Genomic DNA, 20,596 nt, shown 5'->3' with positions numbered 1-20,596 from the left:
TATATACTGCCCACTGATGGTTAGAGTATATACATGTAACCCATTAAAAAAATAAAGGATATTGCATCTAGCTCGCTTTAGTAGATGCTATCATCAAACATATCAAATCAAACAAGATAACATATTGGATGGTTCTGATATTGGAACCCCCCTTTTTTCTTAAATTTCCATGCATGCGCATAGGCTAACATGGAGTAAATCATCATCTCATGCATGGTCATATATGCATCAATAAAAGATGTAGCATGCATGTATTAAGTGGATACTCTGCTAGTCGACTTATCACTCGTTAAAATGAAATGACCTGAAAGTTGATTAAGATAGCCGCATGGTCATACTAGCATATGTTGGTTAAGTCGACTACACAAATTAGGTGTCCGATGCAAAAAAACACACATTGCACTCGTACTCTACGTACTACTCATAATAGTACAAGGGTAAAAATTTAAATGAACAAGACACATGATAACTTGAAGAAGATCGAGGATGCTCCCCCGATCGAGCACACCGGCGTCAACGACAGCGAGGAGGAGCGACTTTTCTTTATCATTTTGTAGTAGTCATGTGTTGCAATTCTATGTAATAGGATAGTTGGAATTCTTAATCAGGGGTTTTCTCTTTGGAGATGTAATTAACAGAATTTTTATGTAAATGTAAGAATTCTGGAAATAAAGTACCTGCAATGTTTGATTCTATTTTTATTTTTTGCATTTAAAATTCACTCTCTATCAATGACGTGGACGCGTGTTTTCACGCCCACCATTTTCCCGTCATCACCATTCTTATTCAGTACATGAGATTGTGTGAAGATTACCCCTCTTGCGACAAACCTACCATGCGACTATGCCTCTAAGTCATGCCCCGACACGTGGGAGATATAGCCGCATTGTGGGTGTTACAAGTTGGTAATCAGAGCCATCCCCGACTTAGGAGCCCGCTGCTTGATCGAATCGCTGACGTTGTTGAGTCTATAACAAAATGTTTTGAGCCTTAGGATTATATATATCGGAGAGTAGGATTCTTTTTACTCCTCAGTCCCTTCGTCGCTCTGGTGAGGCCTCCTGACGTAGAAGTTTTGACTCTTCTCTCCTCAAATTTCACGATTTTTTAGGATCACGCGGGTATCTTGGAATCGTTCCGATGGTTTTTGTGACGAGAACATTGTTCTTGGTGCCTCCTGACATTTAGGGGTTGTGGCAGTGTCCCAAGGAGTTGAGCTCCGAGGTGTTGTCGTCACAATTTTATCGTTGCAGTTCTGGAATACCTGAGTTCACCGACATCGAAAATCTCTTTTATGCAGTTGTTGGTGAGATAACCTCGACGCCACCCAGTACTGTGGCGGGAGTTCGGGATTATTGCCATAACTCATATAACGGATGCTTTTTGAAGGTTGAGGTAAATGATTTCCGAAGGTTTCTTGGTTATGTGTTGAAGGATGGATACAGCTGGATGTAGGATTTGCTAGTTTTGGGTGAGATATTATGCTTCCCCTGTATCCCCAACACCTGATTGCGTAACCAGAAAGTTTCGGGAGTTTATAAGTGGGAATTCAAGTATATCGTAGGATATCTTTCCAAAAGACACATGATACGATATGGGGTCTATCATATGTTTGTTTCCGGCTTATTTTTTTTCAAGCCAATCTTTTGTTTTGTTTTGGTTTGTGGTATTCGAGTTGCTTCAATGTCAAGTGTTGATTCCATACCTTTCCTAAGTGGTGTTCTCTTACTTCTATATGAATACCAATCCTTCTTGATCATCGAGGTTGTCATGTCAATTCTTTTCAACTGGCGTCTTTCTCTTCAAGTGGATCCGATCATTTCAACATTCGCAAGATCACCTCTCAGTTTTTTTCCAACGGTGTTTGTTTTATCCGTCCCAAGTTGTCTTTGTTTTTTCCCGCCCTCCCACCCTTTTTCTTCAAGGATTCAGATTTCTTAATCAAGTATCCATTTTACTCATGTGAAGTCTCTTCATTATTTTCAATCAAGGTTCTTATCCGATGATTCTCAGGAAGATACTAACGGAGCTTCAAGTTCATCATTCTTCGTTCTATTTCTTCTCCGGTGGATTCAGTTCAAGCTTTGTCGATCATATCTTTTCCTCGTTTCAAATGTTTTCTCATGCCGGTGCACCTCTTAATCATCCACTTCTCGCTATTCAATTGTTCCGGAGTACTGAAGATATATCAGAAGATTCAAGTTTCCATTCTCAATTCGCTCTAGTTCTTTTGAGGATGTTATCTCATTCAAGACATTTAAATCAACCGGTGCAATCTCCCTTTCAATTAATCATTCAACGGTGTATCTTTTGAGTGGGCCCTAACCCACAGGTCTTTTCCTAGGATCTTACCTGACTCTTCTAATTTTCTCGGAATTACTCTCAAATTCATTTTCCAAGTTTGACGTAAGAATGAATTATCATCAGTCTTATGTCTTTCTCCAAGATCTTTCAAATTCTTTCATCATTGGTTCAACCTTTCTATTCTTCATTCCGGAGTGTCTCAACAATTCATGGTGGTGTTTCTTGTCGTCATTCTCCGATTTTGAAGACCGAAGAAGAGTTTCTCTTAAATCTTGGTCCGTTCTCTTGAAGATTTGTAGTTCAAGCTTGATGCCATCCTCTCATAATTGTTTCGGATTGTGAGAATTCTTTTCACCCATCCGGAGCAATTCAAGATTCTTTTCAGTTTTATTCTCCGAAGGCCATCATTTCAGGTTTATTCATTCTCAGCTTTTAGCCCTCATTCTCCAAACCTTACTGGTGCATCATTCAATTATTCTCTAATCAGCTCGGGATCTCTTCGTTATCTTGTATCTAAATTGATTCAAGTACCTTCGTTCATTTTCTAATTCCTCCTGGTGATTCGTTCTCTGTTCTTCATTCGTTTTCAATTCTTATGGTGGTCCGTTCAAGATTTCTCTCCCTTTGTTCTCATATTAATTTATTCGTTGTTTCAATCCTACCGGTGGATTTTTGAAGACCTTCCCAAGTTTGCGCCATATCTATCTTAATCCTTTCTACGAGAATAAGTAGTATGCCAAATCTGTTGCTTGTCATCAATTTAAATTGGTGAAGTATACGCATAACATAATTCTTATTGTTGTTTCATCCAAGTGATCTAATTTCTTCTTTGCAGAGCTGTTCATCATGTCACATTCTCGGTTCCAGATGCTTCATCTTTTCTTTCCGGAGTTCCAAGTTTTTCTCGGTTATATCACCGCGAAGCTCCATCTAAATCATTGCAAGGATTCACCTTGTGTTTTCAACTTCTCTTTCCTTTTATCATCCTTTTATTGCTGGAGTTCTTCATGGAGGCTCTACTTGGTGATTCGTCAAGGATTCCTTCCATTTCTTCATTTGTTCTTCAAGATTTCTCTCGGAGTTAAGATCCACCAAGCTATACTCTAAAAATAAACATGGTGTTCAACACATGACTTATTTGAGGAGTTCAAGCATTCTTCATCTTGCATCCGAAGTGCAATTCTTTCTATCTTATCTTTTGAGGTGGTGTTATGTCATTGTTGATAATTTCCCTTCGTGTTTCATGATTCACAAGTTTTCAAGAGTGACATATCTAAATCCATCATTTTCTCTTTGCTCAAGACATCTTTTCAATCCATCAATCTCTTCATTGGAGTTATATTGGGTTATATTTCACCTAATGCTTTCCCTAAGGATTGTTGCTATTTATGGTGCTGATAAATGACCCAAGTTCTTCATCTATCCTCCCGGTGAAATAAGTTTCTCGTCTCCTTGTTCAATATCAATCCAATCTATTGTTTTTCGTTAGTGGCAGAATTTCACCTCAAGATTTCAAGATGTTTTCCATAAGCCCACAACAAGCTTATCCTTTCGTTGTTGATAATTTTGAGTTGTGAAGACCATGTTCTTTCCTTTGCTTATCCATTCAACCGGAGTGTTGTGTCATCCCTCCAAGTTCTTTTCATCTTATCAAGTTTTATTCTCTTTTCTACCGGAGTGCTGTCCAAATTATATCATTCTTATGCCTTCTCTATCTTGTTTTAACCGGAGTGTTGTGTCCTCTGCTCAAGTTCTTTTCATCTTATCAAGTCTTACATCTCATCAACCAGAGTGCTTGCAAGTACTTCTTGTCCATTGCAACCTTTTTCTTATGTCTTTCAACCTCGTAAGGTTCTAGTAATGTTCCTTGTTCCTCTTTTCTAATAGAGTGTTTTCAACATTGTTCATCTTCGTTGTATTCGTTCTTTCAATTTGTTTCAACCTCGCAAGGTTCTTTGGTTTCACTCATTTGTCAAAGAAGCAACTTAGTTTTACCTCTTCTCTTCCTCTTCCGTTTCTCTCCGGTGCCATTCCTAGGATCTCGGGTCGAGATCCTCTTATAGTAGTGGAGTGTTGTGACGCCCCAAGACCGGAGCTTCACACGCCTTCCATGTTTTCTGAGTTTCTTCATGTGAGTTGTTGGTTTGTTGCATTCATCATTGCATCATTCGCATTGCATCATGTCATCATGTCTTTTAATTTTGTAAAACTCAACTAAATAAAATGCATAGATCTTTGATCTATTTAAATCGAGGGAAGGGTGACTTCTCTTTATAACATATCCTCCCGATAGTAGGGAGCTATATTAAATATTTCTTTAATTTGAAATTCACCATAACACACTTGCAAAAATCCCAATGCCTTTGTTATCACAACTCTTGGCCTCTAACTTTGCCATATATCCTTTTGTCATTTTCTGGAGCTCCACCTAAATTTTCAACATTTTTGGACACTTCAAACCCATTTGAATTAAATTCAAACGAGTTTGAATTTTACATCTTTCAATCTTCGCCTTTTCTATTTTCTCGGAACAAGCATATTTTTGTGAGTCCGGGGAAATTATCCCCGTGCCCAAATTCCTTCTCCAACCTTTTATTTCTCTCATTTTCTTTCTTTGTTATTTGCTGTTTTGGCAAATAAAGAGAAATGTGTGAGAGAGAGGAGTTCAGCCTTGCAGGCCAGCTGGCCACTTGGGCCTCCAACCAGGCCGGCCCATTCTTCCAGCGTAGACCACCAAGGCCCAGCCGGCACCCTCAAGGCCTCAATCCCTAGACCGATCGAACCCCCTTTTTTCCCTCGATCTTTTCCTCCAGCGCCGCCATCTCTCCCTGTGTTCGATCCCATCTCCCGCTCCCTCTCGTCCCCTGCGACGCCACTCTACCGCCGCCCGATTCCCCGTGCTCGGTCCCCCCCAGCGACGACGGAGCCTCCTCCCGCTCGCGCCCCTTCTCCTCCTCTGCCTGGAGCGTGCGCAGCCGCGCGCCCCTGCCATCCCATGCCCGTCGCCTCCTTCTGCTCTACCCGGCCCCTGCGCCTCCTCCATGGCCTCCCTCCTTGCTTCCATGGACGCGGGGGTCGAGCTTGCCGCCCAGCCTAAAGTCAAGCAGAGGATGATATCCAAGACAGGATATAAAGTAGAAAATCACTTAGGTAAAGGGAGAGCAATTCCATGACATTACCCAAACAATGGTGTTTGGATAATTGAGCAAGAAGCATTCAGCATTGGGCTAAAAATGTTCTTGCTGAAAATCGGAGTACCATAGACATGCTTCGAGATAGCATTGACATGGTATTCAAGCAAAGGTCAGACTTTGGATACACGAAGGATTCATCAGGAACAACTTGTAGAATAAGTCTTACAATTTCCTCATGGAAGAATGGATAACCCTGCAGAAAAGGAAACTATAACAATAGGTCCTCTGGCCAGGTGTGCTAGGATGACATCACCTTACCGGGTCATATAAGGAACAATGTTATGACTCTTGGAAAAATGTTCCTACCATCATATCTGACCGAGATTCAGATCTGATTGGTGTCAGGATAACTCAGACTCAGGATGCCTGAGAAGAAAGGTGCAACACAATTTGTCGCGATGACATTGTAAGATTCTCGGGAATTAAACTACGGAAGCGAGTTCCGAAACAAGAGTTCATCATTAAACCAAGGAGAGGATGAGAAGGTGGCTGATGGACTCAGCGACACTTCGTCGAGACTTCCAAAAGGTGGTTTCCACAATTATGTGAACAAGGAGATAACATTAGTCAGATCTAATGATATAATGATGTATGCTTGAGGAAAACATACACAGTTAAACATTGCTTAAAAGGTGCACCCGAAATATGGGCTTAGGTAGCATGATCAATATTTAGAATGGTGATTCAATAACCAATGGTCCAAGAATGAAATATCGACCATTAATATCAAAGCATTAGGGTTGCTAGAAGTGCAGAATCACAACAGTTCCGTTGACTGCATCCCGGTTAGAATCAACACGGGGACCAAGAAACAAAGGGATACGGCGATAAGTATCACCGTATCAAGAATTGTTATGAGGTGGAGCAAGTCTCACAACATCCTTGACATAAAAGATAGTAATACTTCAAGGGAGAATATAATGCAAGCTGGATAGCAGGTTGCATCAATAACAGAACGAGTTTGTGATGAAAGAATGGTAAGGGTGTTGTTGATGGTAACACAAATCATCGAGGGGTAAGGATGGTATTTCTCATCGGGAAGTCGATTGATATCATGGAAGATCTCATTACGTTGAGGATGATCACGACACATTTGTCGAAAGTTATCTTGAAGATGTAATTAATCAGCGACGACAACAAGTCAAAGGAATGATGAAACGGAAGGTTATTGGAACACGGGTACAACACAAACTCGAAATCAAGCTTTCTGTTCAAGGTGAAATGATATGATGAGGAAAATTGATGTAAGCTTAGCTTATCATCGAAAATTGTGCTACAGGAAGAAGGACCAAGTAGCACAGTTAAAAGTTTGCACGATAATGATATAGCCGATAAGGCTTGGAAATGACTTTAAGGGTTATTAAACTCGTAAGCAACGAGAATTACTTAGAGTTACTGAATCAGAGTGCGGAATCAATTCACTTATCGATCTTCTCGGTTGACGACAACCAAGAACTCGTGGAGTGACTCTGATAGGGAAAGGTGTTACTCCAGCACAAATTCATAAGAAGTAGTGCAATGGCATGATATCCTCGAGATACCAGGGGGATAATACTCGAAGGCATATCAAATGAAAGGTTGAAGTGGGGTGTATTGATATATAGAAGACTAGCGCTTTAACTTGTCTGAGAAGTGGAATCAGAGGAAGAAATTATGGTCGGAACCACAATCATAAATGATCGAACCACGGGTACAAGATGAACTTCTAACAAGGGGGTAATTATTTTTACGAGCAGCTTCCACGATAAGTTCTACATCGTGTCCATGGGCATGAACACAAAGTTCAAGGTCGACTCCCACTTCTCCAATGCATAACCTTTCATTCACTTCTCGTTTCTTTTCGAAATGGCATTAGTTGTTGAAAGTTTTACCTGGTGCAATACCAGATAAGTAGGACCTGTGAAATCTTTCGAGTTTGCACAGATTAGGGAAGGCATTGGTTCAACCCATCGGGGCCTCTTAGGAACATATACCACAAGCTTCAAGAGTAAATATCACCAGTTCGAAAGCAGAGCATGGTTGGCAAAAGGAGATGATACAATTTACAAAGGCATTATGTATCGGAGAAAGAACTCACAAGGTGATTAATTATGAAGGACACTGTCGGATAATAATCCAACAGTGGATATGGTGATCCACAATGGAGCTGATGTGAGTATCGATACCCAATCAAAGGAAGAAAGAATGCAAATGCATCGATTTGTAGAACATCTGAATAATTCAACATCTAAATAGGAAGGAATTATGATATTCAAATCAAGGGATCAGGAGCAAATGCTGTGATCAAGGATGGATAAGTCGACTAGACTTAGGGGTAAAATCGATGGCAATCTGATTGGCCGAGAACCAGCTCATGTTCGAAAGACGTCTGAGCCGGAAGATAATTTATAAGGATCAACTGATGATTGCGTGCATTCGCACACATATAGAATCAACGGACTTAAAATGATAGTGAAAAAGGATGCCAATAGGATTACTAGACTTATTGGGTTAACCATAATGCAAGCAAGTAAGAATTTCTAGAACAACATGTTGTTGAGGATTTTCGAAAGATCGAATAGTATTTCGAAGACTTTTGTGAAATACATGAACAACTGGGGAATGAGCGGATACTCGATAAGTGCGAGAATTATCAGCAGGGGTATTCAGGTGACAAAGAACAGCAAGGTAGTAAGCTCAAAGGATTATCGAAACAACGGCGAGTATTTCAGGGTATCTTGTAATAACAAGACCAATTGGGGATGAATGTAAGAATAACAGCTGCAAGTAGTTATCCATAAGGGTTGACGGTGGAAGGGGAATTGCAAACGCGATGAACACAAGTTCTCGGGTTAACAGCGGAGAGTATCTTCAGGGCCTTCACGTGCAGCAGACGATCATCAATAATAAGGGGCTCTCCGGGTGAAAGTGATAACGAGATCCTAATGTTAGATTTAGCAAAATTCATCTAACCGAATAGAAGAGAGATCAGAGTCCCAGAGTATAGACAAGGAGTAAAAGATCCTAATACCACCCAATGGCGACGTGGGCCCGTAAGGCACACAACCATGTTAGTAAAAGTTTTTGCAATGTCTAGACTCAACTTCGCCCAAGGAGCGTGAAAGGGGGATTCCTACAGGCAGTTGGCTCTGATACCAACTTGTGACGCCCCCGATTTGACCGTACACTAAACATACACGTAAACGTGTACGATCAAGATCAGGGACTCACGGGACGATATCACAACACAACTCTACAAATAAAATAAGTCATACAAGCATCATATTACAAGCCAGGGGCCTCGAGGGCTCGAATACAAGAGCTCGATCATAGACGAGTCAGAGGAAGCAACAATATCTGAGTACAGACATAAGTTAAACAAGTTTGCCTTAAGAAGGCTAGCACAAACTGGGATACAGATCGAAAGAGGCGCAGACCTCCTGCCTGGGATCCTCGCAAACTACTCCTGGTCGCCGTCAGCGGGCTGCACGTAGTAATAGGCACCTCCCGAGTAGTAGTAGTCGTCGGCGACGGTGGCGTCTGGCTCCTGTACTCCAACGTCTGGTCGCAGCAATCGGTAGAAGGGAAAGGGGAAAAGAGGGAGAAAGCAACCGTGAGTACTCATCCAAAGTACTCGCAAGCAAGGAGCTACACTACATATGAATGCATTGGTATCAACTGGAATAAGGCTATCATATGTGGACTGAACTGCAGAATGCCGGAATAAGAGGGGGATAGCTAGTCCTTTCGAAGACTACGCTTCTGGTAACCTCCATCTTGCAGCAGGAGAAGAGAGTAGATGGTAAGTTCATCAAGTAACATCGCATAGCATAATCCTAACCGATGATCCTCCCCTCGTCGCCCTGTGAGAGAGCGATCACCGGTTGTATCTGACACTTGGAAGGGTGTGTTTTATTAAGTATCCGGTTCTAGTTGTCATAAGGTCAAGGTACAACTCCAAGTCGTCCTTTTACCGAAGATCATGGCTATTCGAATAGATTAACTTCCCTACAGGGGTGCACCACATAACCCAACACGCTCGATCCCATTTGGCTGGACACACTTTTCTGGGTCATGCCCGGCCTCGGAAGATCAACATGTCGTAGCCCTACCTAGGCACAACAGAGAGGTCAGCACGTCGGTCTAAATCCTATGGTGCAGGGGTCTGGGCCCATCGCCCTTTGCACACCTGCATGTTGCGAACGCGGCCGGAAGCAGAACTAGCCCCCTTAATACAAGAGCAGGCTTACGGTCCAATCCGGCGCGCGCCACTCAGTCGCTGACGTCACGAAGGCTTCGGCTGATACCACGACGTCGAGTGCCCATAACTGTCCCCGCGTAGATGGTTAGTGCGTATAGGCCAGTGGCCAGACTCAGATCAAATACCAAGATCTCATTAAGCGTGTTATTTTGAAATAACCGCGAATGCCGACCAGGGCCAGGCCCACCTCTTTCCTAGGTGGTCTCAACCTGCCCTGTCGCTTTGCCACAAAGATCCACACAGAGGGCTGTTGGGACAAAGGTCCTTTAAGCCCCCAATCCATGAATCACTCGCGGGTGCTCCACAAGCCGACCCGTCTTTAGTCACCACAAGTATCATGTATAAAGTGAAGGAAATATGCCCTAGAGGCAATAATAAAGTTATTATTTATTTCCTTATATCATGATAAATGTTTATTATTCATGCTAGAATTGTATTAACCGGAAACATAATACATGTGTGAATACATAGACAAACTTAGTGTCACTAGTATGCCTCTACTTGACTAGCTCGTTAATCAAAGATGGTTATGTTTCCTGTTGTTATTTGATTAACGAGGTCACATCATTAGTTGAATGATCTGATTGACATGACCCATTCCATTAGCTTAGCACCCGATCGTTTAGTATGTTGCTATTGCTTTCTTCATGACTTATACATGTTCCTATAACTATGAGATTATGCAACTCCCGTTTACCGGAGGAACACTTTGGGTACTACCAAACGTCACAACGTAACTGGGTGATTATAAAGGAGTACTACAGGTGTCTCCAAAGGTACATGTTGGGTTGGCGTATTTCGAGATTAGGATTTGTCACTCCGATTGTCGGAGAGGTATCTCTGGGCCCTCTCGGTAATACACATCACTTAAGCCTTGCAAGCATTGCAACTAATGAGTTAGTTGTGGAATGATGTATTACAGAACGAGTAAAGAGACTTGCCGGTAACGAGATTGAACTAGGTATTGGATACCAACGATCGAATCTCGGGCAAGTAACATACCGATGACAAAGGGAACAACGTATGTTGTTATGCGGTCTGACCGATAAAGATCTTCGTAGAATATGTAGGAGCCAATATGGGCATCCAGGTCCCGCTATTGGTTATTGACCGGAGACGTGTCTCGGTCATGTCTACATTGTTCTCGAACCCGTAGGGTCCACACGCTTAAGGTTACGATGACAGTTATATTATGAGTTTATGCATTTTGATGTACCGAAGTTAGTTCGGAGTCCCGGATGTGATCACGGACATGACGAGGAGTCTCGAAATGGTCGAGACATAAAGATTGATATATTGGAAGCCTATGTTTGGATATCGGAAGTGTTCCGGGTGAAATCGGGATTTTACCGGAGTACCAGGAGGTTACCGGAACCCCCCGGGAACCATATGGGCCTTAGTGGGCTTTAGTGGAAAGGAGAAAGGAGCAGCCCAAGGTGGGCTGCGCGCCTCCCCCCTCCCCTAGTCCTATTAGGACTAGGAGAGGTGGCCAGCCCCCTCTCTCTCTTTCCCTCCCCGAGGAATCCTATTCCAACTAGGATTCGGGGGGGATCCTACTCCCGGAGGGAGTAGGACTCTCCTGGCGCGCCCCTTGTGGCCGGCCAGCCTCCCCCTTTAGTCCTTTATATACTGAGGTAGAGGCACCCTAGAACACACAAGTTGATCCACGTGATCTATTCCTTAGCCGTGTGCGGTGCCCCCAGCCACCATATTCCTCGATAATACTGTAGCGGAGTTTAGGCGAAGCCCTGCTGCTGTAGTGCATCAAGATCGTCACCACGCCGTTGTGCTGACGGAACTCTTCCCCGACACTTTGCTGGATCGGAGTTCGGGGATCGTCATCGAGCTGAACGTGTGCTCAAACTCGGAGGTGCCGTAGTTTCGGTGCTTGATCAGTTGGATCGTGAAGATGTACGACTACTTCCTCTACGTCGTGTCAACGCTTCCGCAGTCGGTCTGCGTGGGTACGTAGACAACACTCTCCCTTCTCGTTGCTATGCATCACATGATCTTGCGTGTGCGTAGGAATTTTTTTGAAATTACTACGAAACCCAACAGTGGTATCAGAGCCTATGTTATTTATGTTGATGTTATATGCACGAGTAGAACACAAGTGAGTTGTGGGCGATATAAGTCATACTTCCTACCAGCATGTCATACTTTGGTTCGGCGGCATTGTTGGACGAGACGACCCGGACCAACATTACGCGTACGCTTACGCGAGACCGGTTCCCCCGACGTGCTTTGCACATTGGTGGCTTGCGGGCGACTGTCTCTCCAACTTTAGTTGAACCAAGTGTGGCTACGCCCGGTCCTTGCGAAGGTTAAAACGGAGTCTATTTGACAAACTATCGTTGTGGTTTTGATGCGTAGGTGAGATTGGTTCTTGCTTAAGCCCGTAGCAGCCACGTAAAACTTGCAACAACAAAGTAGAGGACGTCTAACTTGTTTTTGCAGGGCATGTTGTGATGTGATATGGTCAAGGCATGATGCTGAATTTTATTGTATGAGATGATCATGTTTTGTAACCGAGTTATCGGCAACTGGCAGGAGCCACATGGTTGTCGCTTTATTGTATGCAATGCAATCGCGATGTAATGCTTTACTTTATTACTAAACGGTAGTGATAGTCGTGGAAGCATAAGATTGGCGAGACGACAATGATGCTACGATGGAGATCAAGGTGTCGCGCCGGTGACGATGGTGATCATGACGGTGCTTCGGAGATGGAGATCACAAGCACAAGATGATGATGGCCATATCATATCACTTATATTGATTGCATGTGATGTTTATCCTTTTATGCATCTTATCTTGCTTTGATTGACGGTAGCATTATAAGATGATCTCTCACTAAATTATCAAGAAGTGTTCTCCCTGAGTATGCACCGTTGCCAAAGTTCGTCGTGCCCAGACACCACGTGATGATCGGGTGTGATAAGCTCTACGTCCATCTACAACGGGTGCAAGACAGTTTTGCACACGCAGAATACTCAGGTTAAACTTGACGAGCCTAGCATATGCAGATATGGCCTCGGAACACGGAGACCGAAAGGTCGAGCGTGAATCATATAGTAGATATGATCAACATAACGATGTTCACCATTGAAAACTACTCCATCTCACGTGATGATCGGTTATGGTTTAGTTGATTTGGATCACGTGATCACTTAGAGGATTAGAGGGATGTCTATCTAAGTGGGAGTTCTTAAGTAATTTGATTAATTGAACTTAAACTTATCATGAACTTAGTACCTGATAGTATCTTGCTTGTTTATGTTGATTGTAGATAGATGGCTCGTGCTGTTGTTCCGTTGAATTTTAATGCGTTCCTTGAGAAAGCAAAGTTGAAAGATGATGGTAGCAATTATACGGACTGGGTCCGTAACTTGAGGATTATCCTCATTGCTGCTCAGAAGAATTATGTCCTGGAAGCACCGCCAGGTGCCAGGCCTGCTGCTGGAGCAACACCAGATGTTATGAACGTCTGGCAGAGCAAAGCTGATGACTACTCGATAGTTCAGTGTGCCATGCTTTACGGCTTAGAATCGGGACTTCAACGACGTTTTGAACGTCATGGAGCATATGAGATGTTCTAGGAGTTGAAGTTAATATTTCAAGCAAATGCCCGGATTGAGAGATATGAAGTCTCCAATAAGTTCTATAGCTGCAAGATGGAGGAGAACAGTTCTGTCAGTGAGCATATACTCAAAATGTCTGGGTATAATAATCACTTGATTCAATTGGGAGTTAATCTTCCGGATGATTGCGTCATTGACAGAATTCTCCAATCACTGCCACCAAGCTACAAGAGCTTCGTGATGAACTATAATATGCAAGGGATGAACAAGACTATTCCCGAGCTCTTCGCAATGCTGAAAGCTGCGGAGGTAGAAATCAAGAAGGAGCATCAAGTGTTGATGGTTAACAAGACCACTAGTTTCAAGAAAAAGGGCAAAGGGAAGAAGAAGGGGAACTTCAAGAAGAACAGCAAGCAAGTTGCTGCTCAGGAGAAGAAACCCAAGTCTGGACCTAAGCCTGAAACTAAGTGCTTCTACTGCAAGCAGACTGGTCACTGGAAGCGGAACTGCCCCAAGTATTTGGCGGATAAGAAGGATGGCAAGGTGAACAAAGGTATATGTGATATACATGTTATTGATGTGTACCTTACTAGAGCTCGCAGTAGCACCTGGGTATTTGATACTGGTTCTGTTGCTAATATTTGCAACTCGAAACAGGGACTACGGAATAAGCGGGCACTGGCAAAGGACGAGGTGACGATGCGCGTGGGAAACGGTTCCAAAGTCGATGTGATCGCGGTCGGCACGCTACCTCTACATCTACCTTCGGGATTAATATTAGACCTAAATAATTGTTATTTGGTGCCAGCGTTGAGCATGAACATTATATCTGGATCTTGTTTGATGCGAGACGGTTATTCATTTAAATCAGAGAATAATGGTTGTTCTATTTATATGAGTAATATCTTTTATGGTCATGCACCTTTGAAGAGTGGTCTATTTTTGATGAATCTCGATAGTAGTGATACACATATTCATAATGTTGAAGCCAAAAGATACAGAGTTGATAATGAAAGTGCGACTTATTTGTGGCACTGTCGTTTAGGTCATATCGGTGTAAAGCGCATGAAGAAACTCCATACTGATGGACTTTTGGAACCACTTGATTATGAATCACTTGGTACTTGCGAACCGTGCCTCATGGGCAAGATGACTAAAACACCGTTCTCCGATACTATGGAGAGAGCAACAGATTTGTTGGAAATCATACATACCGATGTATGTGGTCCGATGAATATTGAGGCTCGTGGCGGATATCGTTATTTTCTCACCTTCACAGATGATTTAAGCAGATATGGGTATATCTACTTAATGAAACATATGTCTGAAACATTTGAAAAGTTCAAAGAATTTCAGAGTGAAGTTGAAAATCATCGTAACAAGAAAATGAAGTTTCTACGATCTGATCGTGGAGGAGAATATTTGAGTTACGAGTTTGGTGTACATTTGAAAAACTGTGGAATAGTTTCGCAACTCACGCCACCCGGAACACCACAGCGTAATGGTGTGTCCGAACGTCGTAATCGTACTTTACTAGATATGGTGCGATCTATGATGTCTCTTACAGATTTACCGCCATCGTTTTAGGGTTATGCTTTAGAGACGGCCGCATTCACGTTAAATAGGGCACCATCAAAATCCGTTGATACGACACCTTATGAACTATGGTTTGGCAAGAAACCAAATTTGTCGTTTCTTAAAGTTTGGGGCTGCGATGCTTATGTGAAAAAGCTTCAACCTGATAAGCTCGAACCCAAATCGGAGAAATGTGTCTTCATAGGATACCCAAAGGAGACTGTTGGTTACACCTTCTATCACAGATCCGAAGGCAAGACATTCGTTGCTAAGAATGGATCCTTTCTAGAGAAGGAGTTTCTCTCGAAAGAAGTGAGTGGGAGGAAAGTAGAACTTGACGAGGTAACTGTACCTGCTCCCTTACAGGAAAGTAGTACATCACAGAAAACTATTTCAGTGACACCTACACCAGTTAGTGAGGAAGCTAATGATAATGATCATGAAACTTCAGATCAAGATACTACTGAACCTCGTAGGTCAACCAGAGTAAGATCCGCACCAGAGTGGTACGGTAATCCTGTTCTGGAAGTCATGCTACTAGATCATGATGAACCTACGAACTATGAAGAAGCAATGATGAGCCCAGATTCCGCAAAGTGGCTTGAAGCCATGAAATCTGAGATGGGATCCATGTATGAGAACAAAGTATGGACTTTGGTTGACTTGCCCGATGATCGGCAAACAATTGAGAATAAATGGATCTTCAAGAAGAAGACTGACGCTGATGGTAATGTTACTGTCTACAAAGCTCGACTTGTCGCGAAAGGTTTTCGACAAGTTCAAGGGGTTGACTACGATGAGACTTTCTAACCTGTAGCGATGCTTAAGTCTGTCCGAATCATGTTAGCAATTGCCGCATTTTATGATTATGAAATTTGGCAGATGGATGTCAAAACTGCATTCCTGAATGGATTTCTGGAAGAAGAGTTGTATATGATGCAACCGGAAGGTTTTGTCGATCCAAAGGGAGCTGACAAAGTGTGCAAGCTCCAGCGATCCATTTATGGACTGGTGCAAGCCTCTCGGAGTTGGAATAAACGCTTTGATAGTGTGATCAAAGCATTTGGTTTTATACAGACTTTCGGAGAAGCCTGTATATACAAGAAAGTGAGTGGGAGCTCTGTAGCATTTTTGATATTATATGTGGATGACATATTACTAATTGGAAATGATGTAGAATTTCTGGATAGCATAAAGGGATACTTGAATAAGAGTTTTTCAATGAAAGACCTCGGTGAAGCTGCTTACATATTAGGCATTAAGATCTATAGAGATAGATCAAGACGCTTAATTGGACTTTCACAAAGCACATACCTTGACAAAGTTTTGAAGAAGTTCAAAATGGATCAAGCAAAGAAAGGGTTCTTGCCTGTGTTGCAAGGTGTGAAGTTGAGTAAGACTCAATGCCCGACCACTGCAGAAGATAGAGAGAAAATGAAAGATGTTCCCTGTGCTTCAGCCATAGGCTCTATCATGTATGCAATGCTGTGTACCAGACCTGATGTGTGCCTTGCTATAAGTTTAGCAGGAAGGTACCAAAGTAATCCAGGAGTGGATCACTGGACAACGGTCAAGAACATCCTGAAATACCTGAAAAGGACTAAGGATATGTTTCTCGTATATGGAGGTGACAAAGAGCTCACCGTAAAAGGTTACGTTGATGCAAGCTTTGACACTGATCCGGACGATTCTAAATCGCAAACCGGATACGTGTTTACATTAAACGGTGGAGCTGTCAGTTGGTGCAGTTCTAAACAAAGCGTCGTAGCGGGATCTACATGTGAAGCGGAGTACATAGCTGCTTCGGAAGCAGCTAACGAAGGAGTCTGGATGAAGGAGTTCATATCCGATCTAGGTGTCATACCTAGTGCATTGGGTCCAATGAAAATCTTTTGTGACAATACTGGTGCAATTGCATTGGCAAAGGAATCCAGATTTCACAAAAGGACCAAGCACGTCAAGAGACGCTTCAACTCCATCCGGGATCTAGTCCAGGTGGGAGAGATAGAGATTTGCAAGATACATACGGATCTGAATGTTGCAGACCTGTTGACTAAAGCCTCTTCCACGAGCAAAACATGATCAGCACCAAGGCTCCATGGGTGTTAGAATCATTACAGTGTAATCTAGATTATTGACTCTAGTGCAAGTGGGAGACTGAAGGAAATATGCCCTAGAGGCAATTATAAAGTTATTATTTATTTCCTTATATCATGATAAATGTTTATTATTCATGCTAGAATTGTATTAACCGGAAACATAATACATGTGTGAATACATAGACAAACTTAGTGTCACTAGTATGCCTCTACTTGACTAGCTCGTTAATCAAAGATGGTTATGTTTCCTAACCATGAACAAAGTGTTGTTATTTGATTAACGAGGTCACATCATTAGTTGAATGATCTGATTGACATGACCCATTCCATTAGCTTAGCACCCGATCGTTTAGTATGTTGCTATTGCTTTCTTCATGACTTATACATGTTCCTATAACTATGAGATTATGCAACTCCCGTTTACCGGAGGAACACTTTGGGTACTACCAAACGTCATAACGTAACTGGGTGATTATAAAGGAGTACTACAGGTGTCTCCAAAGGTACATGTTGGGTTGGCGTATTTCGAGATTAGGATTTGTCACTCCGATTGTCGGAGAGGTATCTCCAGGCCCTCTCGGTAATACACATCACTTAAGCCTTGCAAGCATTGCAACTAATGAGTTAGTTGCGGAATGATGTATTACAGAACGAGTAAAGAGACTTGCCGGTAACGAGATTGAACTAGGTATTGGATACCGACGATCGAATCTCGGGCAAGTAACATACCGATGACAAAGGGAACAACGTATGTTGTTATGCGGTCTGACCGATAAAGATCTTCGTAGAATATGTAGGAGCCAATATGGGCATCCAGGTCCCGCTATTGGTTATTGACCGGAGATGTGTCTTGGTCATGTCTACATTGTTCTCGAACCCATAGGGTCCGCACGCTTAAGGTTACAGTTATATTATGAGTTTATGCATTTTGATGTACCGAAGTTAGTTCGGAGTCCCGGATGTGATCACGAACATGACGAGGAGTCTCGAAATGGTCGAGACATAAAGATTGATATATTGGAAGCCTATGTTTGGATATCGGAAGTGTTGCGGGTGAAATCGGGATTTTATCGGAGTACCGGGAGGTTACCGGAACCCCCCGGGAACCATATGGGCCTTAGTGGGCTTTAGTGGAAAGGAGAAAGGAGCAGCCCAAGGTGGGCTGCGCGCCTCCCCCCTCCCCTAGTCCTATTAGGACTAGGAGAGGTGGCCGGCCCCCTCTCTCTCTTTCCCTTCCCGAGGAATCCTATTCCAACTAGGATTGGGGGGGGGGGAATCCTACTCCCGGAGGGAGTAGGACTCTCCTGGCGCGCCCCTTGTGGCCGGCCAGCCTCCCCCTTTAGTCCTTTATATACTGAGGTAGAGGCACCCTAGAACACACAAGTTGATCCACATGATCTATTCCTTAGCCGTGTGCGGTGCCCCCAGCCACCATATTCCTCGATAATACTGTAGCGGAGTTTAGGCGAAGCCCTGCTGCTGTAGTGCATCAAGATCGTCACCACGCCGTCGTGCTGACGGAACTCTTCCCCGACACTTTGCTGGATCGGAGTCCGGGGATCGTCATCGAGCTGAACGTGTGCTCGAACTCGGAGGTGCCGTAGTTTCGGTGCTTGATCGGTTGGATCGTGAAGACGTACGACTACTTCCTTCACGTCGTGTCAATGCTTCCGCAGTCGGTCTGCGTGGGTACGTAGACAACACTCTCCCTTCTTGTTGCTATGCATCACATGATCTTGCGTGTGCATAGGAATTTTTTTGAAATTACTACGAAACCCAACATAAAGTATATAGTATATACCCGTGATCACCTCCCGAGTGATCACGGCCCGATAATATAGCATGGCAGACGGACAAGAATGTATGGCTACTGATGATAAACTAGCATCCTATACTAAGCATTAGGATTGCAGGTAAAGGTAACAACAGTAGTAGCAAGGACAGGCTATGCATCAGAATAGGATTAACAGAAAGCAGTAACATGCTACACTACTCTAATGCAAGCAGTATAGAGGAGAGTAGGCGATATATGGTGATCAAGGGGGGGGGGGCTTGCCTGGTTGCTCTGGCAAGAGAGGGGTCGTCAACACCGTAGTCGTACTAGGTAGCAGCGGCGTCGGTCTCGGTGTCTAGCGAGAGAAGAGGGGGAAGAAACAATAAATATATCGCAAACAAATGCATGACGATGCATGACATGACAAAGTGTGATGCTAGGTGTGCCCTAACACGGTACGAGGTGGTACCGGTGAAGGGGAGAACATCCGGGAAATTATCCCCGGTGTTTCGCGTTTTCAGACAGATGAACCGGAGGGGAAAAGTTACGTGATTGCTATGCTAGGGATGCGTGGCGGAAGAACGGGCTGCGTATTTGGATTCGTCTAGTCGTTCTGAGCAACTTTCATATACAAGGTATTTTCAACCGAGTTAAGGATTATTTTATACTGATTTTTAAAGTTTAATTTATTTTCCAGAATTAACATATTATTCTAATTCGGGTTGACTAAGTCAATTTGACTAGTCAAAAGGGATGTGTGGCCCACATGTCATAGACTATTCACCTACACAAATAAATAAATCTAACTTATTTAAAGTGGGGCCTACATGTCATCTACTACTAGACTAACTTAGCACTAAACTAGTACTACTACTAACTAAGCCTAGCAACTAATTAAGTAGGGCCGGCTTGGGCACAGCCGTGCACATACAGTCACGCTGTCACGCACACAACACACTCACACAGAATGCTAGAGGTTAAATCAGTTTTCTGTTAACAGAAGATAGCATTTTGTGATTTTTGTAGGAATTAATTCACGCATTATTTGAAGCAGGTCCAATGGAACAAAATGAAGCTTGTTACATCTACTTTTCGTTCATATAATTTTTACCCATGTTAGGATTTATCTTATCGCTGTTCATGGGCTGTTTAAAGGGCTAGACATTGTAGAAATACAAAAGCTAGCTAGCGCTACAGTAACTGAATGTTACTGTAGCAGCAGCAGCATAGGCAGAGTAGCAGCGGCAATGGGGCAGCAGCGGCGAGGGAGGCCAGCCGTGGCTGCGTCAGGCAAAGGCGGGCGACGGCCGCGGCAACAGCGGCAGCCAGCACCAGTTACAAACGGCGGCGGCAGGCGAGAAGCAGCAGCGGAGCATGCAGAGCAGCCGCGGTGAGCGCAGCAGCACAACGGTAGGAGCAGCTCGCAGGGGCGCGCGTGTGCGGCAGCGGGTGGACAGGCGTTGCGAGGTGAGTGCGGTGGCGCGCGCGGTTCGAGCAAAAGTGACAGGAGTTGGCCACAACGACGACGTCGGGCGGCGGCGGTTGCGAGCTTGCGACGGGGACGGTGCTGCAGTGCGCGCGTGAGTAAACGAGGAGGCTAGGCGAGGCCTAAGCGATGCGGTGAAGCAGATGGGTCGCAGCACGGGGCCGTTTGGTCGCCGGAACGAGGCCGGCGACGAGCTACGCGGCGGCGAGCTCGGGCAAGTTGGGGGCGGCGCGTACAGCAAGCGAACGGCGACGAGAGAGAGAGGGGAGGAAGAGGGGGCTCACCGAGCGGCACACACGGTGGCCCTTGGGGGATTAGTAGCAGCAGAAGGTGTCGCCGGAGT

The sequence above is a fragment of the Triticum urartu genome, chromosome 7A (assembly GCF_056163025.1).
Source record: "Triticum urartu cultivar PI428250 chromosome 7A, HENAU_Tu73, whole genome shotgun sequence".
NCBI lineage: Eukaryota > Viridiplantae > Streptophyta > Magnoliopsida > Poales > Poaceae > Triticum > Triticum urartu.
The sequence above is the reverse complement of the archived record's forward strand: the minus strand, read 5'-3'. Positions refer to the sequence as shown.